Here is a 6,000-nt window from a genome sequence, read left to right on the forward strand (position 1 = left end):
ATATGGGAACAGTGCGAACGACAGATTTGTAAGATACCTCAGCATCAAATTGTCCCAAGAGAGAAATCTTCTATTTATTGTAAGTCCGTAATAGCCTAGTGACAGGTGACAGGATTGGAGAACCCAACTGAAGATACATCTGAGAATTGATGATAGTTGCAGCAAAACCAGTATCCACCTGCATGCGAACATCTTGACCAAGTATTTGAACAGTGAGGAATAACTTCACTGAAAGGGAAGAAGTACAATTGACAGACAACACAATCAGAATCAATATCATGTTCACGAACATCATGTATGCGGTCGGATTTGCAAACGGATGACACATGGCCCTTTTTTCTTGCATTTGTGACACATGGCCCAGCGTTGTAGACAATCTTCTCGTGAATGTTTCGTAAAACACCGCGGACATGAAGGAAGTTGCCTTGGGTTTTGCTGGAGTTTCTTAGAGATTTGTTTACGGTTAGGCCGAGGCTGTGCCTGGGAGTGTACTGTGGCCACGTCGGCCAGCGGGGACACACCACACACTTTGTCAACAGCGCACAGAGGTTGTATTTCCCCACATCACCCAACGCCTCTATTTGCGCTCCAGCGGTGCAAGAAATTTCAAAAGTCTGAGTGATGGATAGGACTTCATCTAGAGTCGGATTTGCCAACTGCATCCCGTGCAATGGAATCGGCATAGGATTCTTTGTGAACTTCAGTAACAAATTGACTCTTTCTACTGAGGCCATGAAGTTCAGCAACCCAAGCGCAATAGGATTGATTCGGTTGTTTTTGACAACGATAAAAGGCAACACGAGAGGCTACCACATGCATTTGCCTTTGAAAATAGACGGACACAAGTGAGCACATTTCAGCAAAGGACAAAGACGCAGGATCTTTCAAAGGAGCCAATTGTGACAACAACCAATACATTTGAGGAGAAATCCATGAAAGGAACAGAGACTTACATGTTTGTTCATTCGTGACATGAAATGCCAAGAAGTGCTGTCCAAGACGTTTTTCATAATCAGACCAGCCTTCCGACAACGACAAGAAACACCCCGCATTTGATGCCGCGACGAAATCACGAATTGAATTGGTGAGAAGCGTTTGCTGTTCTATGAGACCTCGCAATAGTTGCTCTGAAGTAGCCATGGAAACATGTGGGTCAACGATGGAAAAGAAAAGTCCCATCCTCATCGTCAATTGTTATAACTTCAAGTTGAACAAATATATTTCAAGGAAGACGCTATACATGAAAGTCACAAATCAAGTAAACAGAGTAAGGCGTGTGTACACTTTAACAGTCAAATCATAACTGAGTCCGAGTCTAGCGGCCGCTGGCTGGCTGGCCGCTTAGGTGGCGCTGCTGCTGCACGGCTGGCAGACAGCGCCGCATGTAGAGGACGTGCGTAACTGTGTGGTGGCATTTTTAAAGATCGGCGAGTCACAACAAAAGCGTTCTGGTCACCAGTAACTATTTCACTGGTCACTATGTTTTATGGGATGTGTTTTCACTTTCCTTTACCTGAAAAAGTATCAGATCTGGCTTTGAGGTGCCCAGATTGTGGCGATTTAGTAGGTTGGCATTGAGTGAAGAAGTAACTGAGCAGCCAGCAGCATCTTCAAGTTGTGATACACCTCCTCCTGCAGCATTTGCAACGTAGTGTGACGGTTCACCTTCTGCTTCAGGTGAAAACCTAACTGAAATGCCAACTCTTGAAGACTATAGACCTTTCCTAAAAACTGTGAGGAAAATAGCAAAATTTAGGCAAAAAAATATGCAGTTTACACAAGTACTCTAGTCAAAGATGAATTGGAAGCAGCAGTGGTGGGTAAAATGGGACGTTAAAGAAGACCTTGTTCCAGAGCAACAAGAATTCAGGATATCTGCAAAAAATAAAATTGGCAGTGATACAAACACAGAATTACAAACCATTTCATCCAATGAGTTGGAATCTGATGATGAAGGATGCTGTGAAAGGCAAGATGATGAAGCCCAAATCTAACAAAAGTTGACAGATGATGAAGGAAGTGAGGTTTGTTGGTTTTGTTTTGGTTCATTTCACTACCAGAAAGACTTCTAAATATTATGTTTGCCAAGTTAATAATATAGTTGGAAAAGCAGAAGTGTACCTGCAGAAAAAAAGGCTCTGGATTAGTGTTACTTTTGTCCCAGATGAATCAGTAGTGGAGGGTCTGATATTATTTGTTTCCTCCCTTCTGCAAAAACATCTGGGACACGAAGGCAAGGGACGATGCTTGATTTTTAAATGTGCAATATTTCTTAAAAAACAAAATCAAATTTTCTATATTTTAATTTTGATATATATGACATTTTTAAGTAATAAATAAAACTTTTTGGGGGAAATTTGGACTTGTTTATATGAAAAATATACCGTCCACTTTTACTTGATGCAATTTCACCCAGCGACAGTGCTTACCGCACTGTGAGATAAATGTGGTCAGACTGCAGGTTGTGTTCCCCCTCCCCCAGCTGCTGCTCAAAATGCTGGAGATACAAAGAATTGCATTAATGCTTTTAGCGAGTTAATTGGTTAATGTGAAGATATTAAACTCCAAAAATCTGACTCAAATAGTTTTATGATAAAACACGAAACGTAAGGTGTCTACACTAGACTCGCTATCCCCTTCGGTAGTACACATTGCACGAGGTACTGCTGGCAGAATTTGAGTGAACTTGGCAGTTGTTAACAGAACAATAGGCTGAATCAGGGAGCGAAGTAATATAACACACACATTGTTGAGCCACTAATATCACTAAGTTCAGATGCATGTCGGATGCAATGCTGTTCTGTATTATAGTGCCTGTAAACATTCAGGCAAATTGTACAGATTGTGACGTGTCATTACATTGTATTTAGAAAGAAGACGCGCCTGAGAAAATCATTCAAAACATTCTGTTGCCGAGCAAAAAATCTATACCCAGATGTATCCGAATAACTGTTCCTAACTTTCTCATGTTATCGAGGACATAAGCATAAACATTACGTATGAGTAATAGTGTCTGTAAATGCTTTGTTTTCAATGGAAGAGCCAGCACTGATCACTCAGGTTGTAAATGGTTTTGTTTCAGATTTTTTTCCCCCAAGCACATTTACTGCATTTGCATTTCTGATTTCCACACACATTTTCACTCAGAATTGGAACAGACTGCAGTAGTTGCAAATTTAAATAACATTTATAAATATACTGGCAATTTTCATTGTATTTAATTATAATAATTTTGTATAAATAAAACAATTTGTAGCATACAGTACTTGTATAATTGGTCATGCTCTAAATTTCACACTGCAATGAAGTTGTCCTCTCTTTTTATTACAATATACAGTTTTATTCATACCAGTATAAGTTCAAAATTACACATTTCTGGATAGTGCTTTCATAATGTTTGCCCTCTGTTACATCAGGGAACTAGGAATACTTTTTGTGATACACCTTGTATAGAATTCTGTTGTAGTACTTAAAAAAAAAAAAGTCTTAATTTTCCTCTGTGGCTTTGAGAGAAGTAACACACCAATCGGATGAATTACAAATGAGTGTGCAAAGGGTAAATACATCGAAAAAGAATACTGGTGCCATTATGCTTTCATGGAGTAGGAGACTGAAATAGTAGCAATAAATATTAGTTTGGAAAATAGTGATGAAGACAATTATCAGAAATACAAGGCCATCAGAGCTAGGGAATCAGATAATAGCTCAGCTGGGCTTACGTGGCTAGAGAGAAAACTGACAGACGTGACATATGAACTGAATCATTGTAATACATATGTGCTTAACTTCACTTCAAAAGAAAAGGTTATACACTGTACTAGTTTGTACACTGACAGCACTGCTGTCTGCTGTGATACGGAGGTTTCTGTCCTGTCGCTCAGTAGTGTGCTCGTACAGACATCAGTGTACTCACGTGTAAACTGCAATGAAAGATAGTGTATCATAACCTATTTTCCTACAACACTCAGTAAATATATGAATGACATTATCATTGTCAGTTGCCTTCCAAATCAGATTCAATCTGTGAGACGACATTGATACATAGTTTATCTGAAACCACTTGTAACCTGCGCCAGAGTTCTGCATGACCTTTCTGCTTCAGCTACAGTTATAGTGTGTAAGAGATGTGCAATGCTACACACAGAATTGGAAATAAGGTTGAAACTTTGAGATAGTGCATCTTATTATTATTACTATTATTGTGAAATAGATGAGTTAGACACAAAAATGACATCTCACAACCTTTAATACCTATATGTGCACAAGAAAAACATACGAGACTGCTCACACCAAGTATCAAAGTTAGCAAAGAACCGACTTACTAGGTCAGAGCCGGGATAAAATTTGTGACAGAGAGGTTGTGTATACGTGTGGGTAGTTTCACAACACCAAAATACATCACTGCCACAAAACCTAACCCCTCCCCCTCACCTCCTGCCCGCTGTACTGTGGAGCATCTGGGGTGTCTCGATATTTGAACTTTATTTGTCGAGTGTCTCTCGTGTGAGCCGGGTGCCGTGGCAGCAGCAGAGCTGTCGGCTGTGGCACCTGGGTATCTGCAGGTTGTGAGGTGGGAGTGGTCGGTGTTGGGGAAGTGAGGTCTGCTGGCTGTGATGTGATGTGTCTGGGACAGTTGATGTTAAAACCCACACTTGTTTGACCTGTTCAGTTGACACCTGTAGGGCCGTGCCATTGTCAAGGATGTCTATTGTGTGACCCCTCTGTGCAACACCGAGGAAGAACTGGTGTGTGCTGGCTGGGGTAGATGTATGACTAAGTTTGTATGCAACATTATGTGGGAACAGCTGTGCAAATCCTTTTGCAAGGTTACTATAATGAGGAGTGGATGTCGGCGCAGTGGGAATGAATGCACAGAGGCTCTCCACGTACCATTTTAGCTACGGAAGCACCAATATTGGATCTGAACACCTTTCAGATGCCCAAGAGAACTAAGTGGCTTTAGTAGAATCAAAGGTGTGGACCATAGGAGTACCAAGATAGAAATTTCTATTCAAGTCAGGATTATGAAGTACTGGGCTTCACACAGTTGTCTTTTTAATTAGTGCAAACACCCTCCGATGTTGTTTATCCCGTTTCCATAATGCACCCTTCTTTAAAAGTTTCACACGCACAGGAGAAGATAGTATCCTAAAATAAATAAAAGACAGAAACAGCAAAATCTGAGAAAAGATTTGAGTTGATCATGGCACTTTGGAGTGGGAAAGTTCCTTACTGCTTCCACTGTCATTGAATTGGGTTCAATTCCGTGTGGAGAAATTATATGAGTGAGGAATTTAATCTGTGATTTGGCAAAGACTGATTCATTTAGGTTGATCATTATGCCAGCTCTCCTAAAGTCTTCAAGTAATTGGTGCAGAATTTCTTAATGTTCTCCCCATAAAGTGGTATAGTTAGAAAAAAAGAGGGTTACACGCTTCAATAATTCTTGAAGCAGAACTCTCTCCGCTGCTCTCATACGGGCTGCTGTCGAGATTGAAAGACCGAAAGTTATTCTCTTAAACTGGTAGCATCTTCCATAATGTAAAGTGGCTGTGTACTTCTTGCAGCCTTCATCTAAAAATAGTTGCGAGTAACTTCTTGTTAGATTGAGGCCGATGAACTATTTTACTCTTTTAAATTTTTTGTAATGCCACCACTACGTTTTGGGCTTTATCTCCAAAACTGGCAGTTCAGCCACAGCAGCGGAAGGCACTTCGATCACAGCATTGAGGGCCTTTTAGGTGGCACGTGGCAGACTAGGCTAGGTACTGCAATATTGCAACCGCAGTAGTAAACGAGCTTCTCGCAGGGTGAGCCAGTTCGCACCGCACTCTCGAGCCACAGGTTTGTGAACACGTCCGGAAACAGTGCGTCAGTACCACGAATGAGCCTCGCACGAGGATAAAATCACTAATTTGAGCACAGGGATAAGCAGTCCGTAGTGCCCCGGGAGACGAGAGGGCCCCGCAGGACGACTGAGTGTCGGGACAAAATGCGTGA

This window comes from Schistocerca cancellata, chromosome 12 (assembly GCF_023864275.1).
Source record: "Schistocerca cancellata isolate TAMUIC-IGC-003103 chromosome 12, iqSchCanc2.1, whole genome shotgun sequence".
NCBI lineage: Eukaryota > Metazoa > Arthropoda > Insecta > Orthoptera > Acrididae > Schistocerca > Schistocerca cancellata.